Genomic DNA, 21,345 nt, shown 5'->3' on the forward strand with positions numbered 1-21,345 from the left:
CTGGGCTATGTCCCCCTACGCCCTGGGATCCGGGGCCTGTGCGGCTGGAATCACGCTCCCAGGGCGCGCAGCCCCCTCCGCCTGGAGCCGCCGCCTGAGCTGCTCCCGAGGCCCCACCAGGCAAGTGCTCCCGCCCTTTACTGTGCTCAGCCCGCCTTGTGTGTGGCGCGATCTCCCCCGGGCGCACTTACTCTGTTAGTGACTCCGGGAGACTAGAGGCTCCACTGCCCCTCCTGAGATCCTGCCCGAGTTCCCTGCGAGCTCCTTTCCATCTGGGAAGATTTTTAAAGTTCCTGCTTCTTGGGGACTGGGCTTTTCTGTCCTGGAGACTTTCACTTCCCGGCTTTAGCCTGGATCCTTGTGGGCGCCCCTCCCACACTTGATTCTATATTTATTTATTTATTTATTTATCCATTTTCCTACCTTGTTAGAAGTGCAAACTCTTCTCTCTGTAGCGTTCCAGCTGTTCTCTCTTTAAATCTCAGGCCGAATTCGTAGGTTTTCAGGACGATTTGAAAGTTATCTAGGTAAGTTGGTGGGGACACGTGACTTGGGGACCCTCCTCTTCTGCCATCTTGACCCCAAGCCCATACAGATACTTTCTGCCCTAACGATCACCTGTGCTTTATTCCTCCACCTCCCTGAGCCCCTGAAAACCAATTATCATTGTATCTATAGTTTTGGCTTTTCCAGAATGTCATACAACTCAAATCATACATTATGAAGCTATTTCAGACTGGCTTCTTTCACTAAGCAATGTGAATTTAGATTCCCTATATTGTTTTGTGGTTTGAGCCAATTTTTTTTTAGCACTGAATGATATCCCATTGTATGAATATATCAGTTTGTTTATCCATTCACCTATTGAAGGACATCTTGGTTGCTTCTAGTTTTTGGTGATTATTAATAATGCTGCTATAAATATTTATTCAGGTTTTTATGGGGGCATAGGTTTTTATTTATTTTTATATATTATCATTTTTTTCCAACATTCCAGAGGCTGTTCTCCTTGGAGAACTGCTGTGGATATGGATATGGTTTGTTGTAAGATTTATACCCTGTCTCCTGGATTTTTAAGGGCCAACTCACTGGATGCCACCAGAACCATGACACTTTCCCACGTGGGCATAGGTTTTTAAATCAATTGGATAAATATCTAGCAACACAATTGCTACATCATATGATAAGACAATATTTAGCTTTGTGAGAAACTGCCAAACTGACTTCTAAAGTTGTTGCACCATTTTGCATTACCAACAATGAATCCATTCTCTCAAGCATTAGATATTTTCAATTTTTAAAATTTTAACCATTCTCTTAATTATTCTCAAGAGAGAGGCATATGGCAGTGGAGTCGGAAGACCCTTGCTTCATCTGGCTCCCATGAACACAATTAGATAACTATCAAATCATCCCAAATACCCCGGAAACAAACTGAAAACTGACAGAACAAACTCCACAACTACAGAGAGAGAAGAGGCAACATCAAAGAAGGTGGGAAGTGCAGAGACATGGTTTAGGGGAGAAACAGTCCATGGGTGCTGCAGAGGGGGAGATGTCGTTGCTGAGAAGGGTTATAGGTTAGTGCACAGCACACATGACAATGCACAAGAAAAACAATTCCCTGAGGCCATTGGCTTGGAAGACAAAAGGGGCTGAATTTTGTGTTCTTGCAACCAGAGGAGCTTAAAGCCTAGAGCTTTAAAGATCAGTGTACTTGGCTACAATAGAGCTCAGAGGGCACTCATTACCTGTTCTTGGAGAGAAGGCCAGCAAACAATCTGGAGGTAGAAGGCATTGAAACTGCTATCTGAAGAATGGCTGGGGCATGTAGGGGAAGATTATTCACTCTTTTGGGAGTGCATCCCTGAGAGGCAGTGTTCACAGAGATGCCTTTCTGGAAACAAAGGAGCTGCTGATACCATTTTCCTCCCCCATCCCTCAGCATAATCACAGAGCCATCTGCAGGAAACAGCACAGCACTCAAACTGACTGCCTAACTTACACCAATTCCCATGCCTGGTTCTTGTGCAACTGCCCTTCTCAGTCAAGGATGACTCAATCCCAGCACGATGGGACCCTCCTCCAGAAGACCAGCACCAACTCCTGACCACACCATGTTTCCAGACCAGAGTTTCTAGGGACTCAGTTTTGGTGGAGTTAGTGTCATATGTCATTTCACAAGCAGACCAGAGCACACTTAGTTAATATCCAGGCCAAGGACCAGCCACTGCCCACCGAAGGCAAGGAGCACCTCTGCAGACAACTGGCTTGAAGGATAGAACCTCCAAAACACAATAGCAGAGCATTGTAGCCTACACTGGAGACACTGTCTAAAGCACTAGGCCCTGGGCATGACATGACCTCTTCTTCAAAGCTATTACTTTCAGGAGCAGGAGACGTAACTGGCTTTCCTAAAACACAGAAGAAAACAGAGACATAGGCAAAATGCCAAGACAGAGGAATGTACTCCAAATGAAAGAACAATATTTGACCATGGCCAGAGATCTAAGAGAAACAGATATAAGTAACATACCTGATGGAGAATTTAAAACAACAATTATAAGGATACTTACTGGAGTTGAGAAAAAAATAGAAGACATCAGTAAGACCCTTACCACAGAGATAAAAGATTTAAAAAAGAATCAATCAAAGATGAAAAAATGCAATAAATGAGGTTGGAAGCAGTCTTGATGCAATGAACAGCAGGATGGAAGAAGCAAAGGAACAAATTAGTGACCTAGAAGACAAAATAAGGGGATCCCTGGGTGACTCAGTGGTTTGGCGCCTGCCTTTGACCCAGGGCGTGATCTTGGAGTCCCAGGATCGAGTCCCGCATTGGGCTCCCTGTGTGGAGCCTGCTTCTCCCTCTGCCTGTGTCTCTGCCTCTCTCTCTGTGTGTCTCTCATGAATAAATAAATAAGATCTTAAAAAAAAGAAGACAAAATAATGGAAAGCACTCAAGCTTAACAAAAGGAAGAAAGAAAAATTATGCAAAATGAGAATAGATTTTGGGAACTCCGTGACTTCATTAAATGTCATAACATTCATATTTAGGAGTCCCAGAAGAAGAAGAGAGTGGAAAGGGGGCAGAAAATTTATTTCAAGAAGTAATAGCAGAAAATTCCCCTAATCTGGGGGAGGACACAGACATCTAGATCCAAGAGGAACAGAGAACTCCCATCAAAATAAACAATAATAGGGCAGCCCAGGTGGCTCGGTGGTTTAGCGCTGCCTTCAGCCCAGGGCGTGATCCTGGAGACCCAGGATCCCAGGATTGAGTCCCACGTCGAGCTCTATGCATGAAGCCTGCTTTTCCCTCTGCCTGTGTCTCTGCCTCTCTCCCCCTCTCTCTCTCTCTCATGATTAAATAAATAAATAATCTTTAAAAAAATAAACAATAACAGGTCAACACCAAAACATATTATAATTAAATTGGAAATATATAGTGATAAAGAACAAATCTTTAAAAGCAGCAAAACAAAAGGAGTACTTAACTTAAAGGGGGAACCCATAAGGCTAGCTGCAGATTTCTCAACAGAAACTTGGGAAGCCAGAAGGGAGTAGCATGATATATTCAAAGTGCTGAATGGGAAAAATGTGCAACCAAGAATACTCTATCTAGCAAGGCTATCATTCAGAAGAAGAGAAATAATTTCCCAGACAAATGAAAACTAAGTTCATGATTACTAAACCATCCTTGCAAGAAATATTAAAGGTTTTTTTCAGTACAAGAGAGATAAAAAGTGACAAAGACAAGAAAATATCAGAGAAATCTCCAGAAATAATGACAAAACAAGTAATAAGATGGCAATAAATACATATATATGACTAATTGCTTTGAATATAAATGTACTAAATGCTCCAATCAGAAGACATAGAGTGTCAGAATGGATTAAAAAATAAAAAAAGACTCATCTATATGCTGCCTACAAAGAGATGCATTTTAGACCTAAAGACACCTGAAAATTGAAAGTGAGGGGATAGAGAAATATTTATTGTTCAAAAAAGATGTCGAAAGAAATCTGAAGTAGCAATATTTATACTGGACAAACTAGACTTTGAACAAAGACTGTAGGGTCACTTGGGTGGCTCATTCCATTAAGCGTTCAACACTTGATTTCAGCTCAGATCACGATCTCAAGATTGTGGGCTCGAGCCCCACATCTATACATGGTATTGTGTATAGCATGGAGCTTACTTAAGATTCTCTCTCTTCCTCTCCCTCTTGAAACACCCCACCCCCACTTGTGTGTACTCTCTCTCTCAAACAAAACAAAACACTGTAACAAGAGATTAAAAAGGACACTATATCATAATAAAGGGGACAATAAAACAAGAATATGTAATAATTGTAAATATTTATGCATCCAAGAAGGGAGCACCCAAATATATAAAACAATTTATAAACATAAAGGAACTCATTCATAATGATGCTATAATGCCAGGGGACTTTAACACCCCACTTATCTCAATAGATCATCCAAACAGAAAATCAACAAGGAAGCAATGGCTTTGAATGAAACAGTGGATCAGATGGACTTGAGAGATATATTCAGTACCTTCCATCCTAAAACAAGCAAAATACACATTCTTTTCAAGTACACACAGAACATTCTCCAGAATAGATCAAATATTAGGTGATAAATCAGGCCTAAGCAAATACAAAAACACTGAGATTATACTATACACCTTATCTGACCACAATGCTATGAAACTAGACATCAATCACAGGAAAAAATTTGGAAAAACCACAAATACATCAAGGTTAAACAACCTGCTACTAAACAATGAATGGGTCAACTACGAAATCAAAGAAGAAATAAAAATACATAGAAAAAATGAACATGAAAATACAATGGTCCCAAACCATTGGAATCCAACAAAAGTGGTCCTAAGAGGGAACTTTATAGCAATACAGACATACCTGAAGAAGCAAGAAAAATCTCAAACAACCTAACCTTACACCTAAAAGGACATGAAAACAAACAACAAAAGAAATCCAGAGCCAGAAGAAGGAAGAAAATAATAAAGATTACAGTAGAAATAAATAACATAGAAACTTAAAAAACAAACAAACAAACATGGAACAGATCAACAAAACCAGGAGGTGGTTCTTTGAAGAAAAAATCAATAAAATTGATAAACCTCTAGCCAAGTTTATCCAAAAGAAAAGAGATAGGATCCTAATAAATACAATCACAAATAAGAGAGGAAAAATAACTAACGCCACAGAAATACAAACAATTGTAAGGGAAATTATGAAAAAATGATATGCTAACATATTGGACAACCTGGAAGAAATGGATAACTTTCTAGAAACACGTAAACTACCAAAACTGAAAAAGGAAGAAATAGAGAACTTGAACAGAAGAATAACCAGCAAAGAAATGGAATCGGTAATAAAAAACCTCTGAACAAACCAAAGTCCAGGGGCTGGTGGCTTCACTGGTGAATTCTATCAAACATTTAAAGAAGAGTTAATACATTTTCTTCTCAAAATTTTCCAAAAAATAGAAAAGAAATAAAAACTTCCAAATTTATCCATGAAGCCAGCATTACCTTGATACCAAAACCATATAAACACCCCACTAAAAAGGAGAACTACAGGCCAATAACCCTGATGAACATGGATACGAATATTAATAAAATACTCAATAAAATTGTGAATAAAGTGTTATTTGAATCCAGGAATACATTAAAAAATATTATTCACCAAGATCCAGCGGGAATTATTCTTTGGTTGCAAGGATGCTTCAATATTTACAAGTCAATCAATGTGATATACTACATTAATAAAAGAAAGGATGAAAACCATATGATTGTTTCAATAGATACAAAGAAAGCATTTTACAAAGTACAATGTCCATCCATAATAAAAACCTTCAACAAAGTAGGTTTAGAGGGAACATACCTCAACATAACAAAGTCTTTGTATGAAAACAGCTAATATCATCCTCAACAGAGAAAAACTGGGAGCAATTCCCCTAAGGTCAGGAACAAGACAAAGATGTCTCCTCTTACCACTTTCCTTCAGTATAGTATCGGAAGTCCTAGCCACAGCAATCAAACAACAAAAAGAAATAAAATTCATCCAAATTGATAAGGAAGAAGCAAAACTTTCACTACTTGCAGATGACACGATACCATGTATAGAACCCCCCCCCAAAAAAAAAAACCTCCACCAAAAACTACTAGAGCTGATACATGAATTCAGTAAAGTCACAGGATACAAAATCAACATACAGAAATCTGTTGCTGTCTTATACACCAACAATGTAGTAGCAGAAAGCGATATTAAGGAATCAATCTCATTTATATTTCCATCAAAAATAAGATACCTAACCAAAGAGGTGACCTGCACTCTGAAAACACTGATGAAAGAAATTGGAGAAGACACAAAGAAATGGAAAGACATTCTGTGCTCATGAATTGGAAGAACAAATATTGTTCAATGTTTATATTCCCCAAATCAATCTACACATTTAATGCAACCCCTATCAAAATACCACCAGTATTTTTCACAGAACTAGAACAATCCTACAATTTGTATAGAACCACAGAAGACCCTGAATAGCCAACGCAACCTTGAAAAAGAAAAGAAAGGCTGGAGGCATCACAATTCTGGATGTGAAGTTATATTACAAAGCTGTAGTGATCAAAATAGTATGGTGGTGGCACAAAAATAGACACATAGATCAGTAGAATAGAATAGAAAACCCACAATATGGTCAATTAGTTTTTGACAAAGCAAGAAAGAATACCCAATGGGAAAAAGCCAGTCTCTTCAACTGGACAGCAACATGCAAAAGAATGAAACTGGACCACCTTCTTATACCATATCCAATACCTAAGTATTTCTCTTTTTTTATGTCATTGCAAGTGGTATTATGTTTTTTTTTTCTTTTTTAAATTGCTATTGTATTTTTAACTTCAAATTCTAATTAATTCTAATTCTAAACTTCAATTTCTAGCATAGGAAAGCAGTCAAATTTTGTATATGTTAGTTCCAGGAGAGTCTTTTTTCTATTCTTTGAGGCTTTCTATACGGACAATAATGTCATCTGTGAACATGGATAGTTTTTTTTTCCTTCCCAATTTGTATACTTTTAGTTGCTTTCCCTCTCTTATTGCACTGGCTAGGACACTCAGTACAATGTTGAATGTGAGTGATGAGAGGGTACATCCTTGCCTTGTTCCTTGTCTTAAGGAGAAAGCATTTGGTTTCTTACCATTAAGTATGATATTAGCTGCAGAATTTTTGTAGATTTTTAAAATCAAATTGGAGAACTTTTCTTAGTTTGCTGAGAGTTTTATTATGAATAGGTTTTGATTTTTTGAAATGCTTTTTCTGCATTGATTTTATGATTATATCATGTTTCTTCTTTTGCTTGTTGATGTGACTGATTATTATTTGGTTTTCAAATGTTGAACTAGTCTTGCATACCTGGAATAAATATCACTTGGTTGTGGTGTATAATTCATTTTATGCATTTTTGGATTTGACTTGCTTACATTTTATAGAGGATTTTCACATCTGTATTCATCAAAGATATTGGTCCGTAATTTTTTCTTGTGATGTCTTTATCTGGTATTGATATTAGGGTAATGCTGGCCTTATCATATGAGTTAAGAAGTGATACCTTAGTTTTATTTTCTGAAATTGAATGCAGAGACTTGGAATCATTTCTTCTTTAAAAGTTTGGTAGAATTTACCAGTGAAACAGTCTGTGCCTGGTAATTCCTTTTTGCAATGTTATTATTGATTCAAATTGTCCAATAGAAACTGGCCTACGCAGGTTATTTATTTCTTGTATGATTTTTGTAATTTATCATTCAAGAAGTTGGTTCATCTCATCTAAGTTATCAAGTTGTAGGCACAGAAATGTTTATATTATTCTTTTCTTATCCTTGTTTTATTTTTAATTTTCAGTTTGTTTGTTTATTTATTTATTTATTTATTTATTTATTTATTTGAAGTTCGATTTGCCAACATATAGTATAACATCCAGGGTTCATCCCATCAAGTGCCCTCCTCAGTGCCCATCACCCAGTCACCCCATTCCCCCGCCCACCTCCCATTCCACAACCCTTTATTCGTATCCCAGAGTTCGGAGTATTTCATGGTGTGTCTCCCTCTCTGATTTTTCCCACTCATTTTCCCTTATAATCCCTTATAAGAAATACTGCCATGAGTGAAACCATATGATGATTGTCCTTCTCTGATTGACTTAGTGTACTCAGCATAATACCCTCCAGTTCTATCCATGTCGAAGCAAATGGTGAGTATTGGTCCTTTCTAATGGCTGAGTAATATCCCATTGTATATATACACCACATCTTTATCCATTCATCTGTTGAAGGACATCGAGGCCCCTTCCACGGTTTGGCTATTGTGGACATTGCTGCTATAAACATTGGGATGCAGGGCGCTGAGATTTCACTACATCTGTATCTTTGGGGTAAATACCAGTAGTGCAATTGCTGGGTCATAAGGTAGCTCTATTTTTAACTCTTTGAGGAACCTCCACACTGTTTTCCAGAGTGGCTGTACCAGATTGCATTCCCACCAACAGTGCAAGAGGGTTCCCCTTTCTCCACATCCTCCTCAACATTTGTTATTTCCTGTATTGTTAATTTTTGCCATTCTAACTGGTGTGAGATGGTATCTCATTGTGGTTTTGATCTGTATTTCCCTGATGGCAGGTGATGTGGAGCATTTTCTCATGTGTTTGTTGGCCATATGTATGTCTTCTTTGGTGAAATTACCATTCATGTCTTTTGCCCATTTCATGATTGGATTGTTTCTTTGCTGTTGAGTTTAATAATTTTTTTTATAGATCTTGGATACCAGCCCTTTATCTGATAGGTCATTTGCAAATATCTTCTCCCATTTTGTAGGTTGCCTTTTAGTTTTGTCAACTGTTTCTTTTGCTGTGCAGAAGCTTTTTATCCTGATTAAGTCCCAAATAGTTCATTTTTTGCTTTTGTTTCCTTTGCCTTCATAGATATATCTTGGAAGAAGTAGCTGTGGACAGGTTCAAAAAGGGTGTTGCCTGTGTACTCCTCTAGGATTTTGATGGATTCTTGTCTCCCATTTAGATCTTTCATCCATTTTGGGTTTATCTTTGTGTATGGTGTAAGAGAATGGTTTAGGTTCATTCTTCTGCATGTGGCTGTCCAATTTTCCCAGCACCATTTATTTAAGAGACTGTCCTTTTTCCAGCGGATAGTCTTTCCTGCTTTGTCGAATATTAGATGACCATAGAGTTGAGGACCCATTTCTGGGTTCTGTATTACATTCGATATGTGTCTGTTTTTGTGACAGAACCACACTGTCTTGATGATCACAGCTTTTTAATACAGCTTGAAATCTGGCATTTGATGCCCCTGGCTCTGTTTTTTTTTTCAATATTCCCCTGGCTATTTGGGGTCTTTTCTGATTCCACACAAATCTTAAGAGGACTTTTGCCAATTCTGTGAAGAAAGTCCATGGTATTTTGATAGGGATTGTATTGAATGTGTTAATTGCCCTGGGTAGCATTGATATTTTCACAATATTAATTCTTCCAATCCATGAGCATGGACTATTTTTCCACTTCTTTGTGTCTTCCTCAATTTCTTTCAGAAGTGTCCTGTAGTTTTCAGGGTATAGATCCTTTACCTCTTTGCTTAGGTTTATTCCTAGGTATCTTATGCTTTTGAGGGCCATTGTAAATGGGATTGACTCCTTAATTTCTCTTTCTTCAGTCTCATTGTTAGTGTATAGAAATGCCACTGATTTCTGGACATTGATTTTGTATCGTTTCACATTGCTGAATAGCGGTGTGAGTTCTAGCAATCTTGGGGTGGAGGCTTTGGGTTTTCTACATACAGTATCATGTCATCTGTGAAGAGGAAGAGTTTAACTTCTTCTTTGTGAATTTGAATGTCTTATTTCTTTTTGTTGCCTGGTTGCTGAGGCTAGGACTTCTATCTAGTACTATGTTAAACAACAGTGGTGAGAGTGGACATCCCTGTTATGTTTCTGATCTTAGGGGAAAGGCTCTCAGTTTTTCCCCATTGAGAATGATATTTACTGTGGGCTTTTCATAGATGGCTTTTAACATGTTAAGGAATGTTCCCTCTATCCCTACAATCTGAAGAGTTTTGATCAGGAATGGATGCTGTATTTTGGCAAATGCTTTCTCTGCATCTATTGAGAGGATCATATGGTTCTTTTTTCTCTTGTTGATATGATCTATCACATGATTGTTTTACAAGTGTTGAACCAACCTTGCGTCCCGGGGATAAATCCTACTTGGTCATGGTGAATAATCTTCTTAATGTACTATTAGATCCTATTGGCTAGTATCTTGTTGAGAATTTTTGCATCTGTGTTCGTCAGGGATATTGATCTGTAATTCTCCTTTTTGGTGAGACCTTGGTCTGGTTTTGGAATCATGGTAATGCTGGCCTCATAGAACGAGTTTGGAAGTAGTCCATCCTTTCTATCCTTTGGAACAGCTTTAGTAGAATAGGTATGGTTTCTTCTTTAAACATTTGATAGAATTCCCCTGGGAAGCCATCTGGCCCTGGACTTTTGTGTCTTGGGAGGTTTTTGATGACTGCTTCAATTTCCTCCCTGGTTATTGGCCTATTCAGGTTTTCTGTTTCTTCCTGTTCCAGTTTCGGTATTGTGGTTTTCCAGAAATGCATCCGTTTTTTTCTAGATTGCCTAATTTATTGGCATATAGTTCTTCATAATGTGTTTTTAAAATCATTTGTATTTCCTTGGTATTGTTTGTTATCTCTCCTTTTTCATTCATGATTTTATGAATTTGTTTTTTTTTAATTAATTTTATTGGTGTTCAATTTACCAACAAACAGAATAACACCCAGTGCTCATCCCGTCAAGTGTCCCCCTCAGTGCCCGTCACCCATTCACCCCCACCCCCCGCCCTCCTCCCCCTCCACCACCCCTAGTTCATTTCCCAGAGTTAGAAGTCTTTATGTTCTGACTCCCTTTCTGATATTTCTCACACATTTCTCCTCCCTTCCCTTATATTCCCTTTTACTATTATTCATATTCCCCAAATGAATGAGAACATACACTGTTTGTCCTTCTCCTGTTACTGTGGCCAAGTTCAAAAAGGGTGTTGCCTGAGTTCTCCTCTGGGATTTTGATGGAATCTTGTCTCACATTTAGATCTTTCATCTATTTTGAGTTTATCTTTGTGTATGGTGCAAGAGAGTGGTCCAGTTTCATTCTTCTGCATGTGGATGTCCAATTTTCCCAGCACCATTTATTGAAGAGACTGTCTTTCTTCCAGTGGATCGTCTTTCCTCCTTTATCAAATGTTAGTTGACCATAAAGTTCAGGGTCCACTTCTGGGTTCTCTGTTCTGTTCCATTGATCTATGTGTCTGTTTTTGTGCCAGTACCACACTGTCTTGATGAACACAGCTTTGTAGTACAACCTGAAATCTGGCATTGTGATGCCCCCAGATATGGTTTTCTTTTTTAAAATTCCCCTGGCTGTTCGGGGTCTTTTCTGATTCCACACAAATCTTAAAATAATTTGTTCTAAGTCTCTAAAGAAAGTCCATGGTATTTTGATAGGGTTTGCATTATACGTGTAAATTGCCCTGGGTAACATTGACATTTTCACAATATTAATTCTGCCAATCCATGAGCATGGAATATTTTTCCATCTCTTTGTGTCTTCCTCAATTTCTTTCAGAAGTGTTCTATAGTTTTTAGGGTATATTTTGAGACCCATTTGAATGGCAAATGGTTCTCCAACCTTTTATTTTCAGGTTGTAGGTGTCCTTCTGTCTAAAATGAGTCTCTTGTAGACAGCAAATAGATGGGTCCTGCTTTTTTATCCAGTCTGAAACCCTGCGCCTTTTGATGGGGTCATTAAGCCCGTTCACGTTCAGAGTTACTATTGACAGATATGAGTTTAGTGTCATCATGATATCTATTTAGTCCTTGTTTTTGTGGATTGTTCCACTGAACTTCTTCTTAAAGGGGAGTTTTAAGAGTCCCCCTTAAAATTTCTTGCAGAGCTGGTTTGGAGGTCACATATTCTTTCAGTTCCTGCCTGTCTTGGAAGCTCTTTATCTCTCCTTCCATTTTGAATGAGAGCCTTGCTGGATAAAGTATTCTTGGTTGCATGTTCTTCTCATTTAGGACCCTGAATATATCCTGCCAGCCCTTTCTGGCCTGACACGTCTCTGTGGAGAGGTCTGCTGTTACCCTAATATTCCTCCCCATGAAAGTCAGGGACTTCTTGTCTCTTGCTGCTTTAAGGATCTTCTCTTTATCTTTGGAATTTGCAAGCTTCACTATTAGATGTCGAGGTGTTGAACGGTTTTTATTGATTTTAGGGGGGGATCTCTCTATTTCCTGGATCTGAATGCCTGTTTCCCTTCCCAGATTGGGAAAGTTTTCAGCTAGGATTTGTTCAAATACATATTCTGGCCCTCTGTCCCTTTCGGCGCCCTCGGGAACCCCAATTAAGCGTAGGTTTTTCTTCCTTAGACTGTCATTAATTTCCCTTAATCTGTCTTCATGGTCCCTTAATTGTTTGTCTCTTTTTTCCTCAGTTTCCCTCTTTGCCATTAACTTGTCTTCTATGTCACTCACTCGTTCGTCCACCTCGTTAACCCTCGTCGTTAGGACTTCTAGTTTGGATTGCATCTCATTCAATTGATTTTTAATTTCTGCCTGATTGGATCTAAATTCTGCAGTCATGAAGTCTCGTGAGTCCTTAATGCTTTTTTCTAGAGCCACCAGGAGGTGTATAATAGTGCTTCTGAATTGGCTTTCTGACATTGAATTGTAATCCAGATTTTGTAACTCTGTGGGAGAGAGGGCTGTTTCTGATTCTTTCTTTTGAGGTGAGGTTTTCCTTCTAGTCATTTTGCTCAGTGCAGAGTGGCCAAAAACAAGTTGTATTGGAACACGGGGGAGTATCACTGGTCCGTCTAGCTGGTCTTCTGGGGGAGGGGCCTGCTGTGCTGATTCTCAGGTGTTAGCACTTGGGGGAGCTGCTCTGCCCCTGCCTGCTGCAGGGCTCAGCGGGGGTTGTTTACCCCGTGGGGCCCCAGGAGGATCAGCCGCAGTTGCTATGGCAACTCTGGAAGCCTGGATTCAGCCTCCGCAGGAACTATGGGGCTCGGGGCTCTCGGTTCTCCGTCTGCAGGGCCTGGAGGCTCCGGGGCGGGGCCGCTGATCTGCTCAGCTCGGGGCAGGAGCGTCCTTGCTGTCCTGGGCCCTCCCGGCCTCTGACTGTCCCGGGGGGAGGCCGGATCCTGGGCTGTGTCCTGGCGCCCTGTGCTCCGGGGCCTGCGCTATGGGATTCGTGCTCCCGCGGCGCAGCTCCCTCCCTGGAGCCGCTCCCGAGCCCCTCCGAGCTGCTCCGGTCCGCCGTGCGCGCTGCAGCCCTTAGGGAGCTCGGCGCACTCTCCTGCGCTCGCAGGTGTCTGTTAGTGTCCCAGGGAGCCCGAGGGCATCCCCGCCCTCCTGGGTCCTGCTCTAACTCCCTGCGAGCCCCTTTCCGCCCGCCCGGGAAGGTTGGTGCAGCTCCTGCTTCTCCGGGACGGGGCTCTCCTGTCCTGGGGACACTCGCCCCGGCCTCAGCCCGGCTCCTCGCGGGGCCCCTCCCCCTCGGAGGCCTTTTGTTTCTTTATTTCTTTTTCCCCGTCTTCCTACCTTGGTAGAAGCGCGGACTCTTCTCACTTGTAGCATTCCAGCTGGTCTCTCTTTACATCTCAGGCCGAATTCGTAAATTTTCAGGATGGTTTGAAGGTTATCTAGGTAATTTGGTGGGGACAGGTGATTTGGGGACCCTGCTCTTCCGCCATCTTGCCCCTCCCCCCCATGATTTTATGAATTTGAATCTTTTCTCTTTTGTTTTTATTCTTATTCTTTTATTTTTAAAAAATACTTTATTTATTCATAGAGACACACACACACACAGAGAAGCAGAGACACAAGCAGAGGGAGAAGCAGGCTCCTTGCAGGGAGCCCGACATGGGACTGGATCCCAGGTCTCCAGGATCACACCCTGGACTGAAGGCGGCACTAAACCGCTGAGCTATCTGGGCTGCCCTCTCTTTTGTTTTTAATAAGGCTGTCTAATGGTTTGTCTATCTTATTAATTCTTTCAAAGAACCAACTCCTGGTTTTATTGATCTGTTCTATAGTTTTTCTGGTCTCTATTTCATGGAGTTCTGCTCGAATCTTTATTAAGTCTCTTCTGCTTGTTGTAGGTTTTACTTGCTGTTCTTTCTCCAGTTCCTTTAAGTGTGACGTTAGCTCTTGTGTTTGAGTTTTTTTCCAATTTTTTGAGGGATGCTTGTATTGCGATGTATTTCCCTCTTAAGACTGCTTTTGCTGTATCCCAAAGATTTGGACAGTTATATCTTCATTTTCATTAGTTTCCATGAATCTTTTTAATTCTTCTCTAATTTCCTGGTTGACCCATTCATCTTTTAGTAGGATGCGCTTTAATCTCCATGTGTTTCCATTTCTTCCAGGTTTCTTCTTGTGATTGAGTTCTAGTTTCAAAGCATTGTGGTCTGAAAATATGCAGAGGACAATCCCAATCTTTTGGCATCAGTTGAGTCCTGATTTGTGACCCAGTATGTGGTGTATTCTGGAGAACGTTCTATGTGCACTTAAGAAGAATGTGTATTCGGTTGTGTTTGGATAGAAAGTTCTGTATATATCTGTTAAATTCATCTGGCCAAATGTATCATTTAAGGTCCTTGTTTCTTTGGTGATGTTCTGCTTAGAATATCTGTCATTTGCAGAAAGTGCCGTGTTGAAGTCTCCTACTATTAGTGTATTATTATCTAAGTATCTCTTTACTTTGGTTATTAATTGATTGATATACTTGGAAGCTCACAGAAATATTCATAATTTTTTGGTCTTCTTGTGGTATAAACCCTTTAAGTATGATATAGTGTCCCTCTGCATCTCTTACCACAGTCTTTGAAATTAACTTCTCTGATATGAGGATTGCTACCCCAGCTTTCTTTTGAGGACCATTTGAATGGTAAATTGTTCTCCAACCTTTCATTTTCAGGCTGGTGGTGTCCTTATGTCTAAAACGAGTCTCTTATAGACAGCATATAGATGGGTCTTGCTGTTTTATCCAGTCTGATACCCTGAGTCTTTTGATAGGATCATTTAGCCTATTCACATTCAGAATAACTATTGAAAGACATGAATTTAGTGTCATGGTAATACCTATTCAGTCCTGTTTTTGTGGATTATATGTTTGGGCTTCCTTTTTCTTTTACAGTCTCCCTTAATATTTCTTGCAAAGTTTGTTTGGTGGTCATATATTCTTTCAGTTTCTGCATATCTTGGAGGCTCTTTATCTATCCTTCTATTCTGAATGACAGCTTTGCTGAATAAAGTATTCTTGGCTGCATATTCTTCTCATTTTGTACACTAAATATATCCTGCCAGCCCTTTCTGGCCTTCCAGGTCTCTTTGGAGAGGTCTGATATTAATCTGATATTTTCCCTGTTAAGAATCTCTTGTCTCTTGCTGCTTTCAGGATTTTCTCTTTATCTTTGGAATTTGCAAGTTTCACTATTAGATGTTGAGGTGTTGAAGGGTTTTTATTGATTTTTTTTTGTGAGGGTCCTCTCTATCTCTTGGATCTGAATGCCGGTTTCCCTCCCCAGATTAGGGAAGTTCTCAGCTATGATTTGTTCAAATATACTTTGTATTCCCCTCTCTCTCTCGGCCTCTTCTAGAACCCCAATTATAGACAAATTCTTCCTTCTCAGCCTATCATTTATTTCCCTTAACCTCTCCTCTTGGTCTCTTGTTTTTCTCTTTTTTCCTCAGCTTCCTTCCTTGCCATCAACTTGTCTTCTATGTCACTCACTTTTTCTTCCACCTCATTAACCCTAGCTGTTAGGACATCCAGTTTGGATTGCATCTCATTTAATCTATTTTTTTTCATTTAATCTATTTTTAATTTAGGCCTGATTAGATCTCAATTCTGCAGTAATGAAGTCTAGAGTCTTTTTTTCTTTTTTCCAGAGGCACCAGTAGCTTTATAATTGTGCTTCTAAATTGACTTTCTCACATCATATTGAAATCCATATTTTGTAACTCTGTGGCAGAGAGTACTCTTTCCGGTTCTTTCTTTTGTGGTGTATTGTTCCTTCTAGTTATTTTGTCCAGTGCAGAGTGGGTGTATGGGAAGACTGAGTCAAAAATATCAACCACTACCTAAGTAAACTACACCCGAGATGGTTCTGCAGAGGTCAGAGACCAGAAAATGAAAAAGAAAATCAGAATAAAATAAAAGGACCACTAAAGTGAAAAACAAATTTTAAAACAAAGTAGTAAAAATAAAAGGCCGAAAATCACAAAGAAGAAGAAAAAAGAAAAAGAAAAAAGTAAAGAAAAGAGGAAAAAGAAAAAAGAAAAAGGGGACGGGGTGCTGGGAGAAGGTGGTGGTGCAAAAGTCGTAGTGGAGAGAAAATATAGTCTACCTGAGGGTTGAAGAAGGTGATCCTCTTGGTTCTGAGTGTATTTTGTTCTTTATGTTAGAAGATGCTCAATCCCCAATTTATATAAACCAGCAACACTTATAGAAAGCCGCAACATTGACCACTGAAAAATAAACTAGATAAAAGAATGGGGCAGAATGGGAAGGAGGAATGAATATAATCTCACAGAATGAACTAGCACGGTATTCCACTTGGTTCTGGGTGTATACTGGTCGTGCTTTAGAAGGTATTAACTTCCACCTTTATAGTACAAAACAAGCCAGAAAAAAAACCACAAAAAAAACATATCTCGTATATGTCCCAAAATTAAATTGAACATGTTAAAGGCAATCCAGAAGTGAAAAATATATCTAAGACATGTAATTGTAGAAATATGATATTCAAAAAGGAAAAAAAAACTTAAAAATGAAGAGCAAGTAAAATATCATATTTAATGTGGGAAAAGAGAAAAAAATATTGGAAATCTTTAGTCTGATATAAAAATGAGTCATAATGGAAAAAGAACAAAAAGGACCCTCTGGTTTTATATACTATTTTCCCTCAGTCCTGGAGCTTTTCCAGGGCTGCTTTTTCAGTAAAGTTGCTCTTCTCTTGTACTTCCAGCAGTTCTTCTGGGGGAGGGGCCTGCTGTGCTGATTCTCAGTTGCATGTGCCTGGGCGGAGATACCCTGCCCCTTGCCAGGTGCTGGGCTCAGTGTGAGCTGTTTACCCCATGAGGCTTTTGTTCCCTGGCGCCCCCCCCCCCCAGGCATAGAGTGAAACAAAGAGAAAAAAGCACAATGGCAGCGGCCAGATTTCCAGCTCTGGAGTCGAGCTGCCTGCAAGTAACTAACCGCAGTCTTCCAGTCCATACTGGCCTAGAAGCTCCTGGGGGCTGGTGTGGGTGCCCTGATATGCACAGCTTGGGGGTGCCAATGGCAGGAGAATTCTCGCTGTCCTGTGCCCTCCCCACTTCCGCCTGTCCCAGAGGGAACACAGGATCTCCAGCTTTGTCCTCTTGGTTCCCCTGGGGTCCAGGGCCCTCTGCCGCTGGAACTGCGCTCCTGTGGGCTGCCTCTCCTCAAGGGAATGGGGCTCAGCCACCTCCGCCTGGAGCCCACCTGCCTAATGGACTGGCTTCTCCCAAATGCCCTGGAGGGCTGCGGCACTCCAGCCCTTTACCGACATCTCACTGTGGTTTGCGGTGAGGTTTTCCCCAGGCGCCCCTCCTTTTACAGTGATTTCAGAAATCTTGAGGCTTCAGTGCCCCTCCTGGGATTTTGCCTGATTTCCCTGCTAAGCACTTTTCTGTCTGGGAAAAAACTGGTGCGGATTTTTATAGTACCCACTTCTCCAGGGCTGGGCTTTCCGTCCTAGAGGCTTTCTCTGCTCCGCTTTAGCCTGACTACTCATGGTTCCCCTCCCCGACTTTAATCTTTTTTATTTATTTTTCCCCGCCTTCCTACCTTGTTAGAAACAAAAACTTTCTCTCTGTAGCATTACAGCTGTTCTCTCTTTAAATCCCAGGTCGAATTTGTAGGTGTTCAGGATGTTTTGAAAGTTATCTGGGTAAGTTTGTGGGACCAGGTGAGTTGAGGACCCCTACTCTTCCACCATCTTGCCTTTTATTATCCTTTTAATATCCATGGGATCAGTAGTGACAACCCATCTCTTGTGTCTTATATTGAAAATTTGTATCTTCCCTTTTTATCTTGGTCATTTTGGCTAGAGCTTTATTGTTCATATTTACCTTCTCAAAAAAGCTTTAGTTTTGTTGATTTTCTGTATTATTTTCCTGTTTCCAATTTTATTTATTTATGCTTTTGTTCCATTATTTCTTTTGTCTGCTTACTTTAGGCTTAAACTGATCTGCTTTCTTTAGTTTTGTAGGTAGAAGCTTATATTGTTGGTTTTATATTTTTTCTAATATATTAATTTAATGCTACAAATTCCACCTCTAAATTTTCCTGCATCAGCAAATTCTGATAAGACATATTTTTATGTTCATTTAGTCTAAAAGGTTTTAAATTTTCTCTTCAATTTCTTTGATCCATTTGTTATTTAGAAATATGTTGATTAATCTCTAAATATTTTGGGATTTTTCCAGCTATCTTTCTGTTATTTATTTTAAGTTTAATTCCACTAGGGACTCAGAATATACTTAGTATGATTTCTATTTTAAAAATTTGAGTAAGTGTGTTTTATGACCCATAATTTAGTCTGAATTGGTGAATGTTCCATGTGAACTTGATAAGAATGTGCGTTCTGCTCTTGTTGATTGAAGTGTTCTATAAATGCCAATTAGATTCTATTGACTGATGGTACTGTTCAGTTCAACTATATCCTCACTGATTTTCTGCCTGCTTGATATATCAATTACTGAAAGAAGTCTGTTACAGTCTGCAACCACAATAGTGGGTTTTGTCTATTTCTCCATGCAGTTTTATCAGTTTTGCCTTGTACATTTGATACTGTTGTTAGACACATACATATTAAGGATTATTATGCCTTCTTGGAGAATTGGCTCCTATATCATTATGTTATTCCCTTCTTTATCCCCAGTAATTTTCCTTCTTTTGAAGTCTTCTTTGTCTGAAATTAATATAGTTGTTCCAGCTTTCTTTGATTAATGATAGCATGGTATACCTTTATCTGTTTATTTTTTTTCAAGTTAGCTTAGTTCTTTTGCATTTTCTTATTGTGGCAATATACATAATATAAAATTTATGATTTTAACCATTTTAAGTGTACAACTCAATGGCATGAAGTACGTTTGCAATTTTGTGCAATCATCACCAGTATCTATTTCCAGAACATTTTTGTCCTCCCAAACAGAAACTTTGTATCCATTAAACAATAATTCCCTATTCCTCCCTCCTCTCTGCTAATGGTAACCTCTATTTTACTTTCTAGCTCTATAAATTTACCTAGTCTAAGTAACTTATAGAAATGGAATCATAAAAAAAAGATGGAATCATACAATATTTGTCTTTTTGTGTCTGACTTCACTTGGTGTAATACTTTCAAGGTTCATTGATGTTATAGCATATATCAGAATGTTGTTAGTTTTTAAGGCTGAATAATATTCCATTATATGTATTTACCACATTGTTTATCCATTCATCTTTTATTGAACATTTAGGTTATTTGCACATTTTGACTATTGTGAATGATGTTGTAGTCATATAACATATGGCAGTTCTATGTTTAAGAACCACTGAATTATGTTACACAGCTGCTTCCCCATTTTATTTTCCCATAAGTGATGCACAAAACTTCCAAGTTTTCCATGTCCTTGCCAACACTTGTTATGTCCTATTTTTCATAATAGTCCTCCTAATGGCTGTTAAATGGTATTTCATTGTGGTTTCAATTTGTATTTTTCTAATGATTAATGGAAGGGAGCATCTTTTTTTAATATTAAATTTATTTTTTATTGGTGTTCAATTTGCCAACATACAGAATAACACCCAGTGCTCATCCTGTCAAGTGCCTCCCTCAGTGCGCGTCACCCATTCACCCCCACGCCCTGCCCTCCTCCCCTTCCACCACCCCTAGTTCGTTTCCCAGAGTTAGGAGTCTTCATGTTCTGTCTCCCTTTCTGATATTTCCTACCCATTTCTTCTCCCTTCCCTTCTATTCCCTTTCACTATTTTTTATATTCCCCAAATGAATGAGACCATATAATGTTTGTCGGAAGGGAGCATTGTTTTGCTTGTTAGAGATTTGTATATATTCTTTGAGAAATTTTACTCAAGTCTTTTGCCCATTTCAGTCTGGGTTCTTAGTTTCTTTTGTTGTTGAGTTGAATATCTTTATATATTGTGGTTATCAATTCCTAATCAGATATATGATTTGTAAATATTTTCTCTCATTTGGTAGGTTGTCTTTTCATTCTCTTGACAGTATCCTTTGATGCACAAAGGTTTTTAAGTTTGATGAAGACTGATTTATCTATTTTTTTCTTTTGTTGCCTGTATTTTTAGTGTCATACCCAAGAAATCATTACCAAATCTAATGTCATAAAGATTTTACCCTTTGTCTTCTAAGAACTTTATAGGTTTAGCCCTCACATTTAGGTCTGTTATCTATTTTTTAAAGATTTATTTATTTATTTATTTATTTATTTATTTATTATAGACAGAGAGAGAGAAGAGAGAGAGAGGCAGAGACACAGGAGGAGGGAGAAGCAGGCTCCATGCTGGGAGCCCGACGTGGGACTCGATCCCGGGACTCCAGGATCGCGCCCTGGGCCAAAGACAGGCGCTAAACCGCTGAGCCATCCAGGGATCTCCCTGTTATCTATTTTGAGTTAATTTTTATATATGGCATAAAGTAAGGGCCCAACTTAATTCTTTTTTTCTTTATTCATGAGATACACAGAGAGAGGCAGAAACATAGGCGGAGGGGGAAGGAGAGGCAGACTACTTGAGGGGAGCCTGATGTAGGACTCAATCCCAGGACTCCAGGATCATGACCTGAGCCAAAGGCAGTTGCTTAACCACTAAGCCACCCAGATCTCCTGGGTCCAACTTCATTCTTTTGCATATGGATACCTTCATTTTTCAACAGCATTTGTGGAAATGATTGTCCTTTCTCCTTTGAATGGTCTTGGTACCCAAGTCAAAAATGAAATGACCATATATACAAGGGATTATTTCTGGGCTTTCTATTTTATACCATTGTTCTATATATCTGTTCTTATGCCAGTACCACAGTGTTTTGATTACTGTAGCTTTGTGGTAAGGTTTTCTTCTTTTTAGAGTGTTTCGGCTATTTAAGGTTCCTTGAGAGTCCATGTAAGTTTTAGGATGAATTCCTTTTTTGCAAAAAATTCTGT

This window comes from Nyctereutes procyonoides, unplaced genomic scaffold (assembly GCF_905146905.1).
Source record: "Nyctereutes procyonoides isolate TBG_1078 unplaced genomic scaffold, NYPRO_anot_genome, whole genome shotgun sequence".
NCBI classification, from domain to species: domain Eukaryota; kingdom Metazoa; phylum Chordata; class Mammalia; order Carnivora; family Canidae; genus Nyctereutes; species Nyctereutes procyonoides.